The 25,191-nt window shown below is 37.4% G+C and overlaps 1 protein-coding gene across 18 annotated transcripts in view; it reads right to left on the reverse strand.

Annotated features, from left to right (window-relative positions):
• LOC129765136 (protein vein) overlaps positions 1-25,191 on the reverse strand; it is a 150,966-nt gene that overhangs the window by 115,020 nt on the left and 10,755 nt on the right. The window contains exon 1 of one of the 18 annotated variants that reach the window (XR_008741385.1): positions 18,535-18,664. The exons of 16 other annotated variants lie outside the window; for them this stretch is intronic. The gene's annotated coding sequence lies outside the window, so the exon portion shown is untranslated. Of the gene's footprint in view, positions 1-18,287; positions 18,421-18,534; positions 18,665-25,191 lie in introns of those variants that run through there. One more of the 18 variants, XR_008741384.1, reaches the window with a different exon arrangement.

Here is a 25,191-nt window from a genome sequence, read left to right on the forward strand (position 1 = left end):
GAGGTTATATACTTTTCGCACAAAGTTGCATCAAACTGAATTTATTGCCCAATAAAGTTATGCAAAATATTATGTAGCTAGTAGACTAAGCTATCATTTGATACCAAAACCTTACCATGAGGTTGCTTTCAAAGCCATAGAAAATTATCAAAGTTGCTGTTCGATTTTTCGAACGCTTGTCCTAAACTGGGTTAATAAAAGCCCCGGTTGAAGCAGGGTCACTGATAATGAACTTTCCTTCTGGTGCACTTCGGTTCCTGCGGATCATTTGAAAACTTTGTTACTGTTGCCCCCAGTACCGACGCTCTCTAAGCGAAAAGTCCACTGCAGGTTCGATGAGACCGGCGCGATACAGACGAAAAATTCTGTGTCGGTCTCCAGGGACTGTGAGGTATAAGTATTGTGAGTGTTCGTCCACCTAAATTTGTGCTAGTTTCCTTTCTAGTTTGCTAGACATGCAGGTGAAATAATAATGTCACATCTACCAAGTAGCTAGCCCCACAGAAGTATCACATTACGCACTTAACTCCAACTCCAATCACCTCCGTGAATCGAACGTCGTCTGTCAGATATTTTTGGAACCGATCCTTTGCCGCCAATAGATGAGATGATTTAGTCGTTTTCTAGTTCAGTTCGACAATCGTATTCGTCAAACCATGGAACCATGCTGTTTCCAGCGACCTGTCAGGCGAAATGATGCAGACTTGCGGAGGATCTATTTTTATGGTTCTTGCGCTTGTTCCCGGTTCTTGTAGCCGCTGTGTATTACACTACTGCTGCTGCTGCTCACGCAGGCAGGCACACACATTTGTTCCGCATGACAACACCGATGATGATGAGAGATAAAAACATGAACTTCCATCAATTCGGCAGTGTTCGCTGCAGCACACTTTTCCCTTCACCTCCCCGCGTGAAGAGCGCGATCGCCGCGGCGAGGGTGCCATCGGCACTCGGTGAGCATATTACATAACAACATAAACAAATAATGCTTTCGGAAAGGCCGTCCAGGATCAGTTACGGCGAGTCGTCTGGTGACGACGCGCATCTGAAGTGGCTTGGCGTAAAGTGTGTATACATGCATATATCCGTATGCGCGCGCACTCTACATAAACAAAGAGCGTGGGACAACGGGGATGAGGAAAAACAGGAGCGGAACTGTTATGCTAACCAGGCCGAAACACAAATCGAAGGATACAAAACGTTAACGCGCTAATGATATTTTTAAGGTTAATTTGTTTTCGTTATAGTTGCGTTTCGGAGAACTACGATGCGTGAAAAGTGTCACGCTTCCGTAGAGATGGCAACTCAAGAGCGAGGATTTCATTTCAATTACATTGTTGCTTTCCTCAAGTCTTTGAACTCGTTACAGACGTGTGTTGAAACATGAGCGTGTGTTGAACATTCAGTGACACCTGCTGTCCCGATATCCGATAAATTCACGAGCGTCTCCTGCGGGCGCGGGCTCATCGGTGGGTGAATCAATTAATCCTCGTGTCTGCGTATTTTCACAGCAAGGAAATTTATCAAAACAAAGCCCCGAAAGCAGTGAGATAATTTGATTAATGTGTGGAGATGGCGAAAAAACGAAACACTGTCCGCGCCAGCCAATCTGCCGTCAACAGCGCACTGCCTAAATGACTGGCCGATCGCGACACACGTTGTGATGACTAGCTGCATCACGCGAGAATGTCTGACCGCACCAAACGAGGCCACGAATGATGAGCAGCACATCTTGTGAGTATACCTATATATACTTGTCGCCGAGAAACACAGTATCTCGCGCTTTTCATATGGACGATGGCAACGAAGAGATCTCGATCGAGTTGTAGACCGAAGAACAAGACGAAGGATAAAAAAAACCTAGAAGATGCTGCCACGATCTTAAATTATCGCCCACCACCCACTTACGAACGCCAAACAGGCGAGTTCATGCGATTCTCGCGCAAGTGATTGGTAGCTCTCAGTGATGATCGTATTTTCAACAGTTTTTTTTTGAAGTATTGAGTGGTTTTTCAGCGCAATTTTCGGTGAGTCAGATATTTTGGATGAACAATATACAATTGGATTGAAAATATTCAGTTCGACACAACAATCTCGTCACGGTGATGTTTCGGTGGAAAATTGTCCGCAGTACACTCGCAAGGTACTGTGGGAGAATGAACACAATTTTTCTGGCGTAATGTCCACCCTCACCCGAATGAGAAGATACGCCGACGGTGAGTCAGTCACGTTTCATTCAAAAATAGGATTAGGGGAGTATTTACTTTTCGCTCAAATCATTCCCGTGACCATTATTTTGGCAGGCGGGGAATATTGTTCGAGTCGAGAATTTTAACACTTTCATATCGTTTACCTGTTGTATTGAGAATGTGACGTGCGAAGAGCGGTTTACAGAACAAATAACATGAAAATATAATTCAACGATAATTAATCTTTGAAAAGATAGTTATTCTAGAAATACGAATTTCGTCGAAACAATGTTATGAGATTTTGTATCAAAATTATCTCTTGCAATAATAGCTATCTGTTTGTAAATAATTAAAAAAGTACACCTCTATTTGATACTTCCAAGCAATGTATATCAACCTAGTTTTTTTTTATCTATCAGGTATATAACTATGAATTTGGAGTTGCTAAAAATGTCTCTAACTGTCATTATTGGTATTGCTTTGTTTTGACAGGTAGCAAAGGATTTCACCCCAAAACAAAACATGTTTAGAATATGAAAATTCTCTGCGTGTACTGTCTGGCCATGCTAGTAAGCTGCTATTGGTGGGGCTTGAACTGCAATAATTGTCTTCTTCTTCTTCTTCTTCAATGGCACTAACGTTCCTAGAGGAACTTCGCCGTCTCAACGTAGTATTACTTGCGTCATTTTTATTAGTACTTAGTTGAGATTTCTATGCCAAATAACACGCCTTGAATGCATTCTGAGTGGCAAGCTCTAGAGAATACGCGTGATCACAGTGCAAGTCGGAGGAAATTTCTTTGACGAAAAATTCCCCCGACCAGAACGGGAATCGAACCCGAACACCCGGCATGTTAGTTATGACGCTAACCACTCGGCCACGGGAGCACAATAATTGTCTTACTAATCTTAATTGTGTTCGTTCACACGGGGTAGTGTTTGTTCTCTGCATACCTGATGGTTATATTTCAGTGTGAGTTGACAGAGAAGCGATATTAGGAATGTACGGAAAGGTGAATTCTTGGTAAATTTAAATTATTGAAATAATTGCACTGGTGGGGTTGAAATGGACAGTCACAACCATAATCACATCCAATGCATGATCGAAAGTAAGTGAAGGGACAACGACGACGATGATGAAATAGAGAGACTTTAAACTTTTCAGTTCATTCGCCTCTATCTATGTGAATGAAAGAATATTTAACTCTTTTATATATTGCTTTCCCTTTTTTTCTATTTGAGTTATTGGACGCACAAACTCTGAGAGAGAGCGAAATTATTCCTCTCACGAGTGATAAACTTCTACGCTTCGTATATTATCAACCTGTCCATATTCCCCTCACTACATGTCCATTATACACGCATCGATAAAAATGTTCTACTTTTTGGCTTGTTAAAATTTCAGTAAAACACATGGAAAACACATTTTTATTAAACATTTGTCCAATTATTTCGAAAACCAGTATATTGAACTGTAAGAAACTACTCGATTCGATACGATTCTATCGATTTACAAAATACGGAAATTTGCTCGGTGCGGATTCGATTGAATTTACATAATAAGGACCAATAGTTCTTATACCTCTAAGTGGTTGAGGAATATGATAATCATGTTTTGCATGTTCATAAAAGACAATTTCCATAAAAAACGATATTGATTAATTACGGGAAATAAAGTACAACTTATCAATTATTTAGCAACCGATAATTATTTTTATTTCATACAACTATTTATCATTGTATATTTATTAGTATAATCTATGTTTTTCCTTTAATTTACCCTCCTATACTCAATCTTACGGTCTCACAGACCGAGAATCAATGATTTTACTTTGAGGAGGCTGAATTCATTTGACAATTGAATGGAATTGAATAAAAATATATTGTTTTTAATAAGGGCGTAGTCAGAATCATTGAACTTTTTTTTTTCTTGAATCGTAATTCAAAATCCAGACGTTCTATTAAAATAGGATGTATGACAAAGTTGTTGAAGAATTATAGAACTTTTAAAGAAAAATAGCATTTTAAATACACCGTTAAAAAACTTAATCTAAAATAGATTTAATATTGATTTTTTTTAATCTTTAAAGACTCGCCCTTCGATATGTTTAAATATATTTTCATTGAAAAACTCTTTTAATTTGACATATAGTGATGCGGTTTGGGCTCTTCAAATTGGAGATATGATATATTTTGAAATTTCAATAGGGTTAATGATCTTGGTTTGACCGGTTTGGGGTGTTTTTACGCTACTAGTAAATGCAAATCGATATTTCTTCATGAATATTACACATAATCGATACGAGTTTGAGTTTGTTGAAAAGCCCCAAGTCCCTAGTTGCTAATACTACCATAAGGCGTTGGAAATATTCAAATATGTTTTTTAACGATTTTCCTTAGAGAGGAATTATGATCATGGTTTGACCACCTCTGATCATGGTTTGGGGCTGTCCACATAACACGTGGACAACTTTAGGCGGGGTAGGGGGTAAGAAAATGTCCACGATTGTCCACGGAGAGGGGGGAGGAGGTATAAAGTGAGTCCACGTGGACAGGAAGGATTTTTTTCGAATACAACCTATACATTCAAAATAAATTAAAAAACACACATTCAAGAATTTCTCTGTATTCATCAATAAACGGATTGAGCCGCCTGAGAGGGCTGCCCAGTCAAACGTTCATATATTTTTTCTCATATCATTGATGCTCTTCAGTGAAATCTGTAATGTAAAAGTATCTGACTTGAATGGCCAAAACTATTCCCTATGATCGAACTTTTATAGTTACGGGGTATGCATAGATCCTCATTAGGGTGGCAGCGAAAATGGTCATGTCAAATTTAAAAAACCAACCATGTACATTTTATTTATTGGCCCAAAAAAATTACGTTTGCAATGTTTCAGCTCAATCGGACATGATTGAGGGGTGCCTCAAAGCGCTTAAAGTTTTGATTTTTTGATCCTCGAAAATCTTCCAAGACGGGAGTAAAGGAAATTTGAAATATCGAATTTTTTTTTCGGTGCTAAAATACTTAAAACATGTATAAAACATCGAGATCTGATGTTACCTTGAAAAAAAAATTTTTGGCCGAAAATAGATTTTTTGGGACTTAGCCTGAGAGCAATAAAGATATGGAAAAAAAAAAATTGTCCAATTTAGAGAACCGACCATCTACATTTTGTTTATTAGCCCAAAAAAATGACCTGTACCCAAAAGCGCCCAAAGTTTCGATTTTTTTATCCTCGAAAATCTTCCAAGGCGGAAGTAAAGGAAATTGAAAAAATCGATTTTTTTCCGATGCCAAATTACTCAAAAATGTATAAAACATTGAGATCTGTTGCTATCTCGAAAACAAATTTTGGCCGAAAATGGATTTTTTGGGACTTAGCCTGAGTGACAAAAAATTAAAACTTTGAGTGATTTGAGGCACCCCTAAATCATGTCCGATTGAGCTCAAATTTTGCACAGGTACATATTAACAAATTGTACATGGTCGGTTTTTGAAATTCGATGATGATTTTTTTTCCATACATCCATTGCCACCCTAACCCTCATAACCCAAAACTATAAAAATTAAACGATTCCATAATGGTTAAGATTTGATGACATGCGTAAATGATTTTTAATCAAATATAATTTTCTATACATTTTGTAATATCTCGATAATGTCTAATATCTAGTAATATCTAGGATAATAATATCTGTATAATTTTTCATACACAATTGCGTGAAAATCTCATTTCCATAGTATTTTCATTTAATCAATTTCTAGTAATAAATATTTACATTTACATGAGATTATCCATGCATCACTAGTCGTTATCTTAAACAATTGAGCCAGTGTTCTGATAGAAATATACATGCAATTAGGTAGCTGATTCGGAATATTTTAGGTGGTGATAAAGGATCATATTTGATGAAAAAAATCTACGCATATGATCAACTCTCAACAAGGATATTGTTGAACTTTTCTTGGGCCTAATTTTATGTCTTGAACTGACTCTCATTTAGAAAGCATGCTACTAACAATAATTATACTGTTCATTCGAAAGATGAGGAAATTTTGCGTAGAATGCTACTTAGACATTCAATGCAGAATGGTCAATAAGCAGTTGAAAAAAAATTTAAATATTGAAAATATTTTAATACGCTATTAGTATTCTTTGAACATTCCCCGAACTTTTGCGGAAAAAGGTTTCGTATTACGGTGGTGACTAAAAGTGAATCGAGTGTGTAAATGAACCGACATTTCCTGTGACCGATCGTATTCCGAAGTGGGCAAAGAACTACACTCGACAAAAAAAAATAGAGCAGCAAAATGCGACATCGAAAGTTTTGAGTGATTTTTGAAACGTTGTAGCTCTGTTATAAAATAATGCGTTCGTCAAAGCAACAAATGGACCTTGTATAAAATATTTTCAAGTTTGCGAGGGGCAGATTTGACTATCGATTTGCTGTGCGCTCATTATTTCATGAAGTCATGAAGTATTCTCAATTCAAAATTAGGGGAGAATTTTTCATTTGATAGAGAATACCTCTGTAGTACTTTTAAAGGGTGTGTCACATCAAATTGCATCACGGAAAAAACGCTGTAGAAATTCGCCCAGTAGACCGATCCTTTTGAAAAATTTAGACAGTAAAATAAAAACTATTAAACAACTTTTGGCATTTTCTTTTTATTCATACTTCGAGCCCAAGCCCGTATGCTCGCACCTTCCTCTTTACCCCGTCCATAAGGTTCTGTACAACGTCAGGTTGTAGTTTTTTTTGAACAGAAATCCATTTTCTCTTGAAGTCCGCCTCCGATTTGACAACTTTTGGGTTCTTCCGGAGGGCCTGCTTCATAATCGCCCAATATTTCTCTATTGGCCGAAGCTCCGGCGCGTTGGGCGGGTTCATTTCCTTTGGCACGAAGGTGACCCCGTTGGCTTCGTACCACTCCAACACGTCCTTTGAATAGTGGCACGAAGCGAGATCCGGCCAGAAGATGGTCGGGCCCTCGTGCTGCTTCAATAGTGGTAGTAAGCGCTTCTGTAGGCACTCCTTAAGGTAAACCTGCCCGTTTACCGTGCCGGTCATCACGAAGGGGGCGCTCCGCTTTCCGCAAGAGCAGATCGCTTGCCACACCATGTACTTTTTGGCAAACTTGGATAGTTTCTGCTAGCGAATCTCCTCCGGAACGCTGAATTTGTCCTCTGCGGAGAAGAACAATAGGCCCGGCAGCTGACGAAAGTCCGCTTTGACGTAGGTTTCGTCGTCCATTACCAGGCAATGCGGCTTCGTCAGCATTTCGGTGGACAGCTTCCGGGCTCGCGTCTTCCCCACCATGTTTTGCCTTTCGTCGTGGTTAGGAGCCTTCTGAACCTTGTATGTACGCAGGCCCTCCCGCTGCTTGGTCCGCTGGACGAATGAACTTGACAAATTCAGCTTATTGGCGACATCCCGGACCGAACTTCTCGGATCACGTCTAAACTGCTTAACTACGCGCTTGTGATCTTTTTCACTGACGGAGCATCCATTTTTGCCGTTCTTCACCTTCCGGTCGATGGTTAGGTTCTCGAAGTATCGTTTTAGTACTCTGCTGACCGTGGATTGGACGATTCCCAGCATCTTACCGATGTCCCGATGTGACAACTCCGGATTCTCGAAATGAATGCACAAGATTAATTCACGACGCTCTTTTTCGTTCGACGACATTTTTCCAAATTTATGAAAAATTGACAGTGAAGCATGTCCAACGTGATCTATACACTCTTATCTGTTTATAAGCGAAAGCTGAAGATATAATTCCTAAAAATTAAATTTCTACAGCGTTTTTTCCGTGATGCAATTTGTTGTGACACACCCTTTACTGAAACTTTCTATGAATCTAATGGAAGCGAAATAACCAGGTTGATTGAATTGTTGTTGGGAATACATTTTCAAAATCTATAGAAACTTTGAAAGCAAACCAAAACGCTTTATCTTTTCTTGAAATTCTTTTTAATTGATAAAAAAAATAATCTATGTATATAAAATTGTTCTGTTCGTTACAAAAACTCGAAAAGTTCAGCACTGATGGATTATGACACAATATACAATCCACTTCCAAGATTATTGCTGCTACTGCCAACGTCTCAGGAAGCTTCAAGATTTCCAGATGGAACAAACACATTTCTGAAACAAAGCTGTGAACGTAAATTAACTTTCTAGTATTGAATATTGAATATTGTGAGTATATTGAACATGTGTGAAAGCAACACATTTATTTGTAAGTGTTTAAAAATCGTGAACTTAAATTGTATCTGATAATGATTTTAAATCCGTTCATTTTTATTCGATTGGCGTTGCTCAAGATATGTCTTCGGAATTGTGTAATTTATATTCGGATGCAGATTGTTCAACTGTATTTTGCACGTTTCCATGTTGGCAAACCAGATAGGCTTTAAAACTTCGCAGATAATAGAAAAACAAAGTATTTCAAGTATTTCAAAATTAAACTCATATGAAACACATGTTTTGTTTTGTTACTCATTTCTCTGTCAAAAAACCTCAATTTGCCACAGCAAAGCGTGGCAGGGTACAGCTAGTAAAATTCGAAACAAAATAAACTTAAATAGAATAAAAATTTATTTTATGCGCAATCATGTAATTTCCTAAATTATTCTAATAAAATAAGGAAAAATGTCCACGTGGACAGCAGGGGGAGGGGTATGAAAATGTCCACGCTTGTCCACGGAGGGGGAGGGGGAATATAAAATCGTGCTTTTCCTGTCCCCGCGGTATGTGGACAGCCCCTAATTTAACATCAAACTTTGAACTATCGGAGGCGATGAAACGACGGAAGGAGCATAAATCGAAAACTCAGATAAAACCAATGATCCGTAGCAGTGCCGTCTTCCTGACGAGTTTTAATTTCACATAGAATCAATTTTGTCGGTGAAGTGGGCTCAATAAAAAGTGGTCCCTACTTCGCCACTTATTTTCACCCACAACGCCATCACGTCAAACAGTTGTTGCGTATCTGCTTCCGATGATCCTAATTGTTTATGCATCTTGCGAAATGCACCACTCATATGGATAAACGGGCATCGGAAAGGGGAATTGTTGGCGTCAAAACGGAATCAATTCGAATAACACAAGACAGCCGGCTAATTCGGGCAGAGAGGCTAATAGCTGTCTTTGACTGTGAAGTGGAACTACTGGCTTAAGACTTAAATACTTGTTGAAATAGCATCTCTTCTCCCTATTCGAGATTGATATGACTACAACTAGGAGAGCTTGAGAAGGTGGGAAATATTTAAGTGCTTGTGAGAAATTGCGATTTTTGATGATATTGAATGAATTCTGCGTGCTAATGAAATTAAGCGATTCTGAATGCCAGATCAGTTGTGTGTGCACGCCATGGATTGTACTCCGGGAGATTTTCATCAACGAAACTGCATTCATTCATAATGAGGTCTTTCATTTGTGCATCGTGAGAGTGGAATATCTGCAGTTACAAACATTACGTCGGCGGTCTCGGCGACGTCTAATCAGACACCGACATCGAGGGGAGGGTACTTATTTTATCGTGTTGCAACGATCAAAATTAATAATTAATATCTATGGTGATCATATTCTCCCAGCACTCCCCCAGGCTGCGGAATCTGGTGGGTATAGATAGAGGCGAGAAACTAATTGATATGGAAGCACATGCAATTGTCATTTTTATTCAGCTGAGGGTTTCGCGGAGTAGACAAATCCGTTCATCGTAGCGAAAAACTCACTTTCACTCAAATTTAGTGAATTCTCAATGACACTCAGCCGAGAAATCTCTCAATTACGTTGCTACTGCTAGCGCCCAGGAGCCGACTGAATAAAATACGTCATCAGTTTGGATTTGTGGTATCGTAAAAAAAAATTAACAGATAACCTGCCAAACTCCATACAATTGTTAACTACTGACTGAAACTGACTCGTGTTAAAAAAATATTAAGAAAACTATTAAAACTGCTTCAAATTCCGTTTTTCCTTGAAAGAATGGTGTGGAAATAGTACACTTTAAAGGACTGATAAAATTATTCAATTATTATAGTTTTAGGGCTATTCAAATACGCTGACATACTATGACTATATTATAACATTTTCCTTCTCCCTTCATTCTACCAAAGAGTTTTGGCAACTTTTTGTGATGTTCGTTTCATCCACGTCCAAAATCAACGTTCAATTATAATTGGAAATTATTCGTACTCACTTTTCATTAGTAGCCTAATGTCCATGTGAAAACTATCGACATTATGTGACACCGCGAGAAAAGGTATACGCAAACCGCCCCTCCGCCATTCTAGGAAATGTTCAAATTACTCAGGCCGCGATTCCAAAAATAAAAGATTACCACTAGCGAGCGGGCAATGGGCGTGAAACGAAACAGTTCATGAAAACTTAACATTCCAATATAACAACATTTCGGAGATCACCCCCGCCTTCAAACAATCTCCTGCTTTAAACAAACAACGGGTAATTCGGTGTAAACAGAGTGTGAGAATGCAACCCGGTTTACGGGTTTCAGGCGCAGCACACGGATGGGATGGGATTGCAATTTTCGGCCTGTTTAACATTTCGCTATAAATACCCTATTTTTGGTAATTATTGTATATTTGTTGTATACATTGTTCGGATCGATGTACGCGGCGGCGGGGGTAGTTATGACGCGAGCGTATTTACAAATAAGTGCTGTGCACGGAAAAAAAAGTGCCACGGGTGTGATCCCACAGTTTCACATTTCGGCTACCCAAACGCGTCAATGTTTAATCGATCAGGAATTACCGATAATGAGAGATAATTGCATCATAACGAGTAAACAAAACCATCTCTATTTTTATCTGTTCCGCAGAAAAAGAAATCTATCCTCATATGTACCAAATGAACTCATCAATCATCATCATCAAAAATAAGTATTAAGTGCAACTTGATTGAATTTCAGCATTCCATAATCTTCTCGTGTACCAACGGCAGAGAGGGAAAGATAGAATCGAACATCAGTACCACAAAAAAAAAGAGGTCGACGGGCTGCAAAGTTGGTTGGTTTTCATTTTGGAAGCCGACTTTTGGTGTGGTTTTATGATCTGCTGGCTGTGATGCCGACACAATCGCACAATTTGACGTTTTTTTTTCGCACAGAACAAAACCGGGTGAGGTGGTGGTTGTTGGTGGGGTAGGTGGGTACGATTCGGAAAAATTGTTTGCATGCAACGGTGGAGAGTAATTGGTTTTAATATAGGCGCGTTCGTGTGTGCGTGTGTGTGTTTGGATGTGTATGTGACCAAGGAAACGGCTTAATAAAATTAATTAACGTATACATGTATGTATCATTTCTGGGCGCAAATTAATTAATAGTTTAATTAATTTAGCAACTAATTGCTAACGCGGGATTGTTGTCGGGATCGGTCGGTTGACCATGCACCACATTTTTACGTTTGAACGGAGATCTTAGAAGTTTGGACACCATACCGCGTGTCGCTCGTATTTAGAATGGAACAAAATGAATGAAAAATTATTTGATTGTTACTACATTAACTACTCAGGAACGATCAGATTGATTGACATTCAACATGGTGTGCTGATAAAATGAATTCGGGGTCGTTTGAAAAATCCGTGCAAATATGAAACCTACATAATTGTTTGAGGTAAACATTTATTTTTATGTTTCCTTCATATGCTTGATCGTTTCTAAAAAAATATAATTTTAACAAGTCTGAAAATTAACCATTCGTTTCTGCAATTACCTCCTCGTTTGAAAAAAATCATCTTCCCGCCATCCATTTCTTCGAATTGGGGAACAAATAGAAGTTTGAAAGAGTCAAGTCTGGAGAGTATGGTGGATTAGAAACAAGTAGGAACGTTATTTTCATTAATTTTACGATCACTACTGTTGAAGAATGAGCTGGTGTGATGGAAAAAAACGCTCGACTGTCCAAACGAATTCCATACACAAACAATTAGACCCATCTCGGTACTAAATTTTGGTGACCTTGAAAAGGATTTCGTGGTTTTTTGTCACGTTATCCTCCGTGGTAGTCGTTTTCGGGGCACCTGGGCGAGGATCACGTTGAAACTCGTTAAACCAATTTTTGACAGTCGCCATCGAAGGAGAAAAGTCACCGTATTCAGCACTCAAGCGCTTTTCGTTTTCGCTACGCGATTTGACCAAAGTCATAGGTAATCTTAGAAAACTTAAGCTTTGTTAATGCATACAGGTTATGAATACTGTGAATAATGGCGATGAAATCGATACCATATTAAGTTAGCTGATATCATTGATTATGTAGGGGCCAATTCGAGAAGAATTTGCAGTATCTTTAGCGTAACACATGTTACTCATCGTTTACCTAGTTGAAAAAATATTAAAGTTCTAACACTTATAACATGGATGTCCAAACGGTAGTCCGCGGTCTACCGGTCACCCGCGTAGGTATTCTTAGGCGCCCGTCAGCTGGTCTAGGATAGGGTCACCTCCAAACGCAATGGATAAAATATCCCTCCATGTTTTGCCGTCATTTCTATGGTGTTTATGCTAACCTCAATGGAACATATTAGTTGTAAGAGTAGATATTTCTTCATTAAAGATTCCGTTTTAAATATTTTTTTTATTTTTTTGTCAGATTGTTAGTTATTTTATATTAACACATCCAGTTGTTCGGCCATAATTTGTAATAAGACAAAAAAATGTCACTAGAAACAATTTCTGCAATTTCTCCAGGCACATCATTTGTTGAATGATCAATTGAAAATGCTGGTCACATCCGGCAAAAGGTTTCGAAAATCAAGAAAAAAAAGATTTTTGGTGAGAACTTCGTCTTCGAAGACTGCAAATGCGAGTTTAATGAAGTATTGTTATTTTTATTTTAAAACTATGATGACTAATGTGAATCAATTGTGCAAATTTCTTTCAAGAAATATGGTCATGAATAGAACAACAGTTATGAATGAGAAACTAAAAATTTGTAAATTAAATATTGAGCCCTATTATGGAGTCTAATTGAACAGAATTTTGCTCGTTACCTCTATTTTGTTGTTATCATAGATACAGTCAATGAAAGCTGTTGTCATAATTTTTCGAGCTGTTTGGTTTGCTTGTTGCATTCCTAATATTTTGCAATGGGAAACATTTTGACAACATTTCGAAATATGCAACACATGAACAACACATGACGTTCGAGTAAGAACTCGATTCGATAAGATTCTATTGATTTACAAAATACGAAAATTCGCTCGGTGTGATAGTGACCGGATATCGGATACCGGATAGCCGAATATTCGGATTTTGATAAGCAAATACGAAACTGGGAGAAACTGTATGTGTACATGAAGCGCATAAAGGTTCATATGTTAGGGAGTAACAAACGTATTTTTACATAATAATAAGGAACTATGGTTAAATGTTCCGTATAGAATCAATATTCTCTAAAAGAGTATCAAGTTTTCTGCATTGAATATTGAACAGTTTTTTTCTGTTAATGATTTTCTATTACAATTATGAAATTTTTGTGGATATATTGAAATAATTTATATACTAGTCGAGTAAGAGTAAGTACTATGAATTTAATTAAACATCAAAACATCAATCAATTATTTTCATTCGTTATTTCAAAATTTGGAACTGTTTTGACAATCTGAGACTTAATTCAACACAAATCATATCAAACGAAGCAAATGAGACGAAACTGAATTAAACCTCACACGCGAAGCTCATGATTTCTTTTGAGACAGTTTCAACGAAGTGGCAAATGAAAATGGTAGTCCGTTTCCACTAAAACAAAATCCATTACTAATGAAATCTTCATTTTATACACACACACACGCATTAAATTCTAGCGCCCGCTTTCTCTTCGCTCGTTCTAATCAAAGCATAAAAACAACAGCGCACCTCCATACCAACCGTATGCGGTTGTGTGGAGAAAAATTACTCAACAGAGAAAGTAAACTAGATTCAAGTGCGATGTAAAATAGGTATAGAAATACGACGCAAAATACGGCGTAAAACACGGCGTAAAACACGGCGAAACATTCGGTGCAAAAACGATATTGACAACAAAACATTTGATGTGTTTCGGAGCGTGTTCATTCGCCAGAGCGCCAACAAGGAGTGAGAACTCAACTGAGTATAAAAAACTTGTTACATATCAGCGCTGCGTTGCATTCTGAAGACTGAGGAGTGTTTACAGTGGAAGACTGTTCTCCGAAACTAGCCTGGAGTACGAAGCAAATCGTAATCGATCGTTTAAAAAAATATGATAAAAGTTATAGTGTTAATGAATTAATGCTATGAGTTGATATTAACCTAATTTTGAAAAAAAAGATTCATCTTGTGTTAATGAGAAGTTATTGGAATTATTTTAATATCCGGCCAGATAGCAACTTTTGGCCGGATAGTTACCATATATCTGATTCATCTCTAGTTCTTATACCTCTTGGTAATTAAGGAATATAATAATCATCTTGGGTGTTTTTTAGAATGAAAAATAAATGCTTTGTATTTTCATAAATGACAATTTCCTTATAAAATAAACGATATTGATTGATGAGACTCTACAGGAAAACAAAGTATAACTTATTTATTTTTAAGTAACCGATAATTTTTGTTTTGAAGAATAATTTATCATTGAATATTTATTAGTATGGCCTATGATTTTCTTTTAATTAACCCTCCTATCAGAGATCAAAATGCTCGCCGATTTGAGACGAAAAACATCCATTTTCACCCACAGAGAAACATAGCTGAAAATATAGGAGGCGAGAGAATATTATACGCTCACTTCGATTCTCGCGAGAAACGCAAAGCCGATTTTTATTTTTCGGTGAGTTATGATTGCCGAAAAATGGTCTCGTTTTCAGTGATTCCTTGATGCCGATAATGGTTTTTCACTTCTTCAGTACAGCTGAAAACATGCGGCAATATTGGGTTTCATCGTGAAGTGAATATGAGATGGATTAATATTTGTACAATTCACATGCTGTCCAAATGCAGATCGTTTGGACGCTGCTCTAACAGACTAATGTTGGTAAAGTTAGCTTTGATTTTTCGCTCCATATTTTCAGTACCAAATGAGAGACGAAAAAGCATTCTCGTTGAACTTCCGAGATAGAGATTTTCATCCCTTCTCTTTGAAAAAGAATTTTCGGTGAAAAGGAAGAGACGAAAATATCAACAATACACAGTTCATCGAAAACTAGATTGATTGAATGAACATTTATCGCGCAGCCGAGCGAGAATTTCGATCTCTGCCTCCTATAATTGGTCTTTTGAGGAGGCTGAGTTAAATGACTAATGAAACTGAATGAAGTTGAAGAAAAAATATTTTCAGGATTTTTTTCAGTTAATTGTATGTTTTTTACTTTGAATAAATATAAATAACGCCTAAAATACACAATAGCAAAGCTACAGAAACACGCACGAGTTTTACGAGTTATGATTATGCGCGCGAGTACAGGAGTGTTAAAACTTTGTTCTATCTTCTAGTATTTAATTCATTTTCTCATGACTTTTTTATACAGTCAATGTTTGTAGACCGCAGCCTAACATTTGAACAATTAGTCGCCCGCAATGTCCAAAAGTTTGGCCACCCCTGACTTATACCAAGCCAATCGTCATAATATACATATCACATTGGAAAATGATCTAACGTAAACTCGTCAATACGCTTTCGGTGTTTGGGTTCGATCATTCTCTAAAGTCAAATTAAGTTTGTTGATTCTAAATACGGTTTCGCGAGTTATTAGAAGTTTTTTGTTGATCATGAAGATTGAAATTTCTGAGCGGAAACTAAAAGTTAATGACCTCCATGATGACGTATCCTTTCAGCGTCATAGAAATCTCAAATAAGTACTACTAATAAAAATGACGCAAGTAATACTTACGTTGAGAAGTCAAATGTTCCACTGGGAACGTTAGTGCCATCCAAGAATGCGTGGACCTAGTGGTCCCCATGGCCTAGTGGTCAGCGTGGGTCTTGCATTGGTTCAGGGGAACTGTCTAAGGTCAGGTGGGAATAGCAAATGGACATTTCCAGTCTCCAAGAAAAGCCACAAAAACCCGGAAACATCTCCTCTCAGCGAATTGATGCTATAAGATGCTATAATTGATATAAGCGTCTCTGTCCAGCACAGGTGATACTCGGGACGTAAAACAGCAATATCGCGAAGGTCCTCCCACGATACAGTGCGATTGGTCGCAGGCCTTGCAAGCCGCACCACAGAAAAAAAAGCAACGAACGATACACAAGACATTGTGAATCAGACCATGTTGTAAAGACGTTAAGCCAAAATGAATAAAATGCGTGGACCTTTCAAGCTCACCAGGGTATCTGGATAAGTACAATAGAATGCCAATGGATGTATGGGAAAAAAGTGACCCGAATGAGTGACACGAATTTTCAAAGCAAACTTGATTAAAAATGTTGATTCCCACAAAAAACTACCCTATGCAAAATATCAGCTCCATCGGACTTCATTTACAAGTGTCGCACAGCGGTCAAAGTTTGAGTTTTCTGAAAACCAAAGGAAATCTGGGTTTTCGAAAAAAAAATTGATGCAAATGTCTTCAAATTGCATGAAACGTTGAAATAGTGTCATTTCGAAATTTTTTTTTGTCAAAAATCGACACTCTGGGATTCGTTTTTTCGGAATTCGAGGCAAAACGTATGGTTTTGGACTCCAATGAAAATCGTCATATCGATTTTTCATACGGGACTCCCTACGAAATGTAGATTCGCACGATAAAATACCATCTGAAAAATATTGGCTCATACGGGCTTCATTTACTATTGTCGCAGATCTCAATTTTAGTTTTCTGCAAATCGAAAAATCGCCCAAGTGGGAAGTAAAGGAAATCGGGGTTTTAAAAAAAGTTTTTTGATGCCAAGTGTCTTAGAATTGCATGAAACGTCGAGATTTACTGTTTGGTTTTTATCGATGGTGTAATGGATCAAAATGTTTACTTGAACACCCTGAAGGAAAATATGAAGCAAAGTATCAACAAAATGTGAATGAATCGAGGATTCAAGTCATGCCAAGACAATGACCCAGAACTCAAGACATATAAAGTTCGTACATGGTTACATTACTATTGCTCAAAAGTTATTGATATTCCTCCACAATCTTCCGACATCAATCCCAGAAAAAAAACTGAGAAAGTTATCTGTGTAGGAAATTCAGAAACCATTAAATTTGCAAAAATTACGATTTTATAAATCGATTGATGAAAAAATAGATAAATATTCCTTTCGAATACACCAACAAGCGTACGATTATGAGTTTGAGTCAATTTTCCTACATTAGCAGATACATTCGCCATTTTTAGAGAAATAAAAACCACAATTCTGAAAACAGATAGCAAAACTTTTAACTCTCATATGACACTGTGATTTTATCTAAATAGAATGTTCCGAAAGCTTATTTTCTTTTCTCAAAAGAAATGAAAAGAGATCTGCATGGTGGAGTACGATCACGGATTTGAGTCACTGTACATATTACGTATTTACCCAGCAGTAATGAACCTTCTTTTGATTTAGAAGAATAATAACCTATTCGTAAAAAAGTTTTAAAACTGTTGGATAACTTGATACTGTCGCGTTTACTAAATAAATAAGCAAATACAGATTTCTATGTTAACAATACGAGAAATATTGGCGTCTTGAATGAGCAAAGATTATTGATTTTTGAAAAGATGAACTCATGTCAGCAAAATCAGACTATGTCTGACAACGCTAACACAGACCTGTTATGTGCAAGTAAAACGAATTTGAATCCCGACTGTAACAATAGCGCGTCTCCATCTAATACACGCATGTTGTCTTCTTTTACGTCCCTCAAAGATAATGCATGCATTTATTAACGAGTACTTTTTTGAGTATTCGATGCTATGTGTTATTGTTAATATTTTAAAGTTGAAAACCAATCGTTGAATTCCCTTTCAGGCTTTGACAACTGGATTCGATACATTTAAAGTGATTCAACTTGAACAACTCAAAGTCCTCACCACGATCTATGTGAGCTTTACATATTATTTATACTCGACTAGTATTATAATTCTTTTTATTGATTATGTTCACAGTGATTTTTGACATTATATAGCACACACCTGTGTTTCACTTTCGAGCAGTGTTTTCTAGTGTGAATTCACGATAAAAAATCACTTTTCACTTATTATTCCACCCCACAAAACAAGAATATTCTAAACATTCAGAAAAAAAACTGCTATATTTTTTTTTTCAAATCCAATCACTACACAAATCCACAATGTTAAAAAAAACTCGAAAGAAATTCGATGAACTTTTTTCTCCAGTATCCGAATATACTCCAAGCACGCGATTCGACGATTTTCTTACCGCACGAGATCGTTTGTGTTAACATTGATCTGTCGTTTGCATTCGTTGAAAATCCTACACACGATCCGGACGAATTTCGACGGTCTCGAACGAAGTTCGAAGACGATGATGATCGCGACTTGGCGGCTGCTGTACGAATACAGCGTTTCGGATCCGGAGCGCGTGCGGCCTTCAGACAGCGGTCTTCACAACAGAGCGTTCGCGCGCGCACACGTATGTATGTGTGTGTGTGTGTGTGTTTGCATGTATGCCGATGCGAGTGCGAGTTACTTTTTTCACTTTTCTGATGGTAGGCTACATATGCACCGTCAGATCTGTCGTTCTTCCCAGCAAAGCGGTTCGGACGCTGAGGAAAAGCGTGAGATGAGATTTTCCATCTCGCGCCCTTCTGTCAACTGTCGGCACACGGTAGCGCCCAACATGGTGCAGCCACAATATGCGTGGAGATTGGAATCTGCACAATCAGCGGTTCGGCTTATGATATGGAGCTATTTATGAAATTATATTGTGCGTAACGCGAGCGCTATGCGCTAATTTGGAAGGATTACGGATACACAAATGTATGGTGTTTTGTTATCATAAATATATTTTCGTTGGCAGTAATTTTACTATTTCAAAAATTAAACCTCCTTTTTGAATTACAAGAATTCATTTTCGTAATCACATTAAAACTGTGGGTTCGGCAATTTGCACGTGAAGTTTTAAACTATTCAAGTATGTCTCATAAATATTTTTAAGCTTGCTAGATATTATCCGGTGTGCAGTTTAATTTTCATATCCTTTATTGAAGCTTGTGAACTGTCGCTATTTACTGCAATTTCCGAAAATAATGTTTTTATATAATTTAAACAATTTATATAAATTAAATTGCACAACACAACAGTTCATTCTTTGTCTCACGCATCACTGTATCAAACGAAGATATTAATGCATTAACTGTTTTTTTTTTGCATTTTATTTTGTTTTACCTTCTATGAAATTTTAGTCTCTCATATGTAAGAATATTTTTTCAACTCTCTGCTTTTTTATCCTGAAAAGTTAATCAAAATATTATATATGCTATACTTCATGTTTTCAAAACAATGGATTGCTTATAAATATTAATTTAGTCTTCATTTTTAATTGTTTCTATGAGAGGACACAATTTTTTAATGTTTATATTTATGTTGTTTGTGGTTTCACAAAGTGGCATGAGTTCCCTATAACAGCTAGGCGGTTTAAATAATTCAAAAATAGCTTCTTCTTCTTATTCGTATTAGGTGGTACCAGCGACGCAGTGAGGGTAGACAGCGCCCCTGGCAAACTATGAAAATGGCGCCCCAAAAAAAACTTTATTCGATTTTTTCACTAACTTTGAGTTTCTGATATTTTGAGAAAGCTGCTCACTTATACCATAATTCACTTTGAGCAGTTTATCCGTATTTAGAAGGTGAGTGTTTCAGTTAGAATTTGGTGGCTTATTTTTATTCACTTCAGCGCCCCTAGTTGTCACATCGAGAAACTATTGACAGCGTTTTGATCCGGGTGGTTTGTTTATTCAGTAGTACAGAATTCGTCAAGGATGAAGGATACACCCAAAAGTTATCACATCACATTGAGAACCCCACGTGGTCGGGAGGTAAGAAAGAAAAATTGCTCAAATTTCCAAATTCGACTGTAAATACCGTACACAAACGTTACCGGGAGAAGTCGAACACCGATGAAAACTTGAAGAAAGTGAAGGAAATGGTGCTTAAAAATCGTCATACCAGCTTAAGAGAGATGTCTAATGAATTTGGCATTGCATATGGAACGGCACAGCGTATTGTTTTGGGTATGAGACGCGTGGTAGCCAGGCTCGTTCCGAAGACCTGAATTTCGTGCAAAAACACTATCAACAGACAGTTGCTGAAGAGATGAATTCTCAAGCCCAAAGTGATCCAACCTTCGTGAAATGGAGAATTACGGGCGACGAGACATGGGTCTATGAATTTAACATAGAAACAAAGCAAGAATCGTCCGAGTAGCGCTTTGAAGACGAGAAAAAAACGCGTCAAACCACTCAAAAGTGAAGGTGATGCTGACTGTTTTCTTCGATTGTCAACGCGTAGTGCACTATGAGTACAAAGAAATATTATTTATCCATTTTGAAACGTTTGAAAGATGCTGTACGTTGCAAACGACCAGAAATGTGGGCCGACAATTCTTGGATTTAAATGATAACGCGCCATCGCACCGAGCCAGAATTGTACTGAACCTAAGAGATGAACCAGCCTACGGCTGAAAGTATCTTTAATAAAGAATTAAAAAAAATTGAACTGAATTATTTGACCAAACATCAAGTAAAAACCACCGAGTAAGCACCATATTCACCTGATGGCCCCGTGTGATTTTTTTTTGTTTCCTTAGTTGAATTTGCCACTTCGTGAAAAAAGATTTCAGTTGATCGATGAGGTCAAAGAGAATACGACGAGGGAACTAAAAGCCATCCTTTCGTTGGCCTACCAGAGATGCATGGAGGACTGGGTCAAGTGTTGACACATGTGTGTTGCTTCAGATGAATCGTATTTTGAAAGAGATAAAAAAAATTGCCTGAAATTTAACTATTTTGTTTTATTTAAAAAATCCCTTTCTGATCATAGGGTACGTAAAAATGGATTTTTAGACAAATAGTCGGTAACAAATTCTACCTTGTCAAGCGTAGAGTAGGTTCAAATTAGTTTACGCAGATAAATTAGCTCGTAAGTTGATGATTTGGCAAGGGATGTGTAGTTGTGGAACGAAGACAATGGTTCTCATCACTGGGGCAACAATTACAAGGAAGAGTGTCTTCAGAACAGGATTTTGCCATTCATTCTTTCACTCAATGATCCAGTGAAGTTCTGACCTGGCTTGACAAGCTGCCATTACAACCCGGATGGCATCAAGTGGTATATGGAAAACAAAATCGACTTCATTGACAAAACTGTCAATCCACCAAATTGTTCGGATTTTCCAGAGATATTGGACAATATCAAAGACAACTTGAAGAAATGTGGCAGAACCATGAAAAAAACAGTTCAAATGCAGTTGATAAACCTACAAAATAACATCCTTCCCTTTTTTGTACGTTATTTCTATGCTGAGAAATATCCTACTTCATGCGACCAAATTCTAACTGAAACAGTCTTTAACTGTAAAACATCGCACGGCTATTTACGGCCTATTTCGGCGCCCCTCTGTATTGGCTCCTTGCATCTGTTTTGCATTGCATGGAGAGGCGCCCAGGTATGCGTAGCGAATAATCAAAAGGGTATTGATGTAATGTGGTGTTGGGTGTTTGAATTTTGCGAAAATCAGATAGAGGTTATTGGTTTTATTAAGTACGGACAGAAGCAACTACTCATTATAATGATTGGGAAATATAATTGTAGGAAAAATACTATTCAAAATACCTGGATTTTGGCGCCCCAAAGGGCCAGCGCCCCCGGCAAATGCCGAGTTTGCCGCCCGCTACGCCACTGGGTGGCACTATCGTTCCTAGAAAAACTTCGTCATACCAATATTTTCCTCAATTGCTTCATTTCCAATTAGTATCGCGTTGAAATTTTTATGCTATCTATCACTGTTTGACACGGTATTCAGAGTTGAAAGCCCAAGAAATGTGCGTTTTACTATTGCAGATTGAAAAATCTTCTTTGACAAATAAACGTTCAGCTAGAAGCCAGCATCTCGATAGGTGTTTCGCTAACATTCGGTAATGGGAGCCAAAAATTATGTTTGCTCTCAAGCTCGAATGATCCAATGGAAAATGGCCAGTTTCTTATAGGAAAGGTATGTGCAAAGTTACATCCCAATCAGAAATTTTTGTATACCCATTGTATTTTTTTGGGAGTAATGTTTGCGCTCCTGAATAACTTTACCTTCTCAGTTATTTATATAATTTTGAAGAGTACTTAGTTCAGATTATTTTGCCTTATAACATGCCGTTTTAGTTATAATTATATTTGACGATATACTCTATCAAGGTGCATCAAAATCATATTGACCAAGGTAGTCAAAATACTCTGCGTAACATACATTCACAACACGCAACGGCCGCTACTGATAATTATCGGATTAGATTTTCATCACCGCGCTGCCGCTGTCTATCGTTGTTTTTCTTCCATATTCATATTCTTAGCTACCCGTTTGATGTCCTCTTCCCGTCTAGGAGTACTGGCTGGCAGAGATCCGTGATCTCTATCATCGCGCTACAGTCATCATCATTCGTTTCACCCACAAATGAATCCCGTATTACGCGCGGATCTCTAACGCACCGCGCTAAATCCCCAAGCCCATCATGTTGCGGCCAATTTTCACCTTCACCTTCTTTCCCCTCCTCACCCGGACGGAACATTTGTCTGCAGCCGAGTGTATATAATGTACCTATTCCTTTCGGGTCTTTCGGTACGCACAAAAGATCGTCGGACCGGACGGTGGGTTGATCTATATTTACTCTTTCGGCTTGAGCCGTGGCGAGTTTTTCCGACTCCGACTTTTCAGCATGGCTCTCGATCTGTCTGTCTGTGCGTTGTATATAAACTCGCACACCCGCCCCCTCTCATCTTATTATTCGGCGTAATCTACACAATACTCTCGTCGTCGTCGTCTACCTCGGGACCAACATGTTGATGATATGCATCGAAGTTCAACAATATAAACTGCACTGCCTCGGATGATGGTTTTTAATTTCATATTTCAACATTGTATTTTTTCCCTCGTGATCCCGATTCCACATTGATGCACTACGACACTCGACAAAAGATAAGAGAAACAGAGTGCAAAGTCACAGCTTTTAGGTGGTTTTTGAAATGCTGTAATTTCGTGGAAAATCAACGCATGAAGATGGGATGCACATCACTTCTTCAATATTCACCTATAACATTCAAGGTTTGGAATATTTGGGTGGCTAATGAAATTTTCATGTTGGTGTATATACCGTTCTGAACCATATTTCGGACAACATCATATTTCGGACACTTTGTTCTGATATCTTGAAATGCTTAATGCACTGAAGATATAACTATCAAATTAATATCACAATTGCTTCTTTAGAGTAATCCCTTGGTTTCACTATCATTTCACATGAGAACTACATTTGAATTATAACATAATCGGTAGAAATCTTACAACACTACTCATTATCGTTTGTGTTTGACGTTTCCTTGGCGTGAGCACATAGAATTTACCCGTTCATAAATATTAAAATTTCTCCCGTGTTTCATCAGTTCTCATCATTGTTAACAGTTTACTGTGATTGCTTGGTAAGTGTTTCGCAGTTGACTATAAAATCTAATCAAGTGTAATGTAATTTTCGTCCAAAAAATTACAAAATAAAGTGTCCGAAATTTGAATTCAATCTGTCCGAAATTTGATTTAGTGTCCGAAGTTTGATTCTTATTCGCTTCATTTGAAATGCATTTTATTCGATGATTTTTTTATGTTTTCTATTAAATAGGTACCAAAGTAAAAAGCTTAAAAGCATATTGAACTAATTTATTAAAAATATCAACCAAATAATACCTATGCATAAAGTTTGGATCTGTTTTCTGCATCATATGCCTTAAGCGTCCGAAATATGATTCAGAACGGTAGATTAGGGTGCCAATGAATGTATGGGAAAAATCGATCCTTAAATTTCAAAAAGTGACCCTATACAAAATGTTCACCAACTCGAAAAATCATCCTATGCCAAGTATCAGCTCAATCGGACTTAAGGGAGAGTGGCGCAAAACGGTCAAAGTTTGAGTTTTTTGAAAATCGAAAAATCACCCAAGGGGGGAGTAAAGGAAATCCCCAAGGCATAAAAAAAATTGTTTTTTCTACTATTTCGAAGTTTTTGTGGACTGAAACAATTGCTAACTAAGTCGATAGAAAATCCAATTAATCTTATTTATCAGCATTAATTGGATTCCTATAACGTTTCTGTCCTAACCCCTCCTATGCAGAGATATTTTTGTTTGAATAAAAACTGCCACTTTTATGATGATGAATGATGATGATGTTATCTAATTTAATAAATAATGAGGATTAGCCCATAAAATGCTGTACATCTCTTCTTCATGCGTTGGTTTTTCACAAATTTACTACAACTCTGTTTGTCGATGTTTTTTCTCGATGTTTCCTTTCTCTTCGAACAAAAATGGGTTCCGCGATTATAGAAACATTATCTTTTTGAGCAAATATTGTTCTAATGCACATTAGGACTCACGAATGCTGTCCAATGACTTCGATTTATCGTTTGCATACGATAGCTTGCAAATATATATATTTCCAAAAATAATACCTGCTACACGCTTTTAGAAATTTTCGATTAATTCGAGTAGTACTTTTCTACAAAACTAAATAATCAATCTAATTCAATTGAATTTTCTGTTGTAATGAGTTTCATGAAAAATATTGTTGGAAAAAAAATTTAAGCTTTCATGAACTTGTTTTCATTCATTTCTTTATCCGTTTTGTGTAAGTAATTTCGTTTTTTTTTCTAATCTTTCATGATTTATATATACAGCCATTCCATGTCAAACCGATATAGTGGTTCTCAGATTTTCGTGAAAATTGGTGATTTTGTTCCTTACCGCAAAACATTAGACCCGTATTTTATTATTTTTTTTTTATTGGAGAGCCAATTTCCATTCTAGGGTGGTCCGAAAAATC

Source organism: Toxorhynchites rutilus, chromosome 2, assembly GCF_029784135.1.
Source record: "Toxorhynchites rutilus septentrionalis strain SRP chromosome 2, ASM2978413v1, whole genome shotgun sequence".
Lineage (NCBI taxonomy): Eukaryota > Metazoa > Arthropoda > Insecta > Diptera > Culicidae > Toxorhynchites > Toxorhynchites rutilus.